Source organism: Brassica oleracea, chromosome C4, assembly GCF_000695525.1.
Source record: "Brassica oleracea var. oleracea cultivar TO1000 chromosome C4, BOL, whole genome shotgun sequence".
NCBI classification, from domain to species: domain Eukaryota; kingdom Viridiplantae; phylum Streptophyta; class Magnoliopsida; order Brassicales; family Brassicaceae; genus Brassica; species Brassica oleracea.
Genome location: NC_027751.1, coordinates 11,151,811 through 11,152,184, shown reverse-complemented (window position 1 = coordinate 11,152,184; position 374 = coordinate 11,151,811).

The window sequence follows — 374 nt, the reverse complement described above, 5'->3', positions numbered from 1 at the left end:
ACTAAAAATTTGTGTTATGAACTTATCTGTGTCAACTTCTTTGTCAAATTGCACTACCAAACAAATTTGAGATGGTCTTGCCCTTTATATTATCCGAAATATAGTTACAAAAGGTCACTGCTCAGAAGACTTTCCAGATTACTTATAGTTAAGTCGTCCAACATTCCAGACGACTTAACTGTAAGTCTTCTACGCAGAATATAGTTACAAAATAGGGATCAAGTTCAAATACAAAATAGGGATCAAGTTCAAATACACACATCAGCCTAATCTATCATACAAAACAATCTAAAGTGGCATGTTTATCACCCGTCATACGCACCTAATTTGGCATTATTGTCCTTGTTTTCGAACTCATGCGCGTCAGGAAGCTC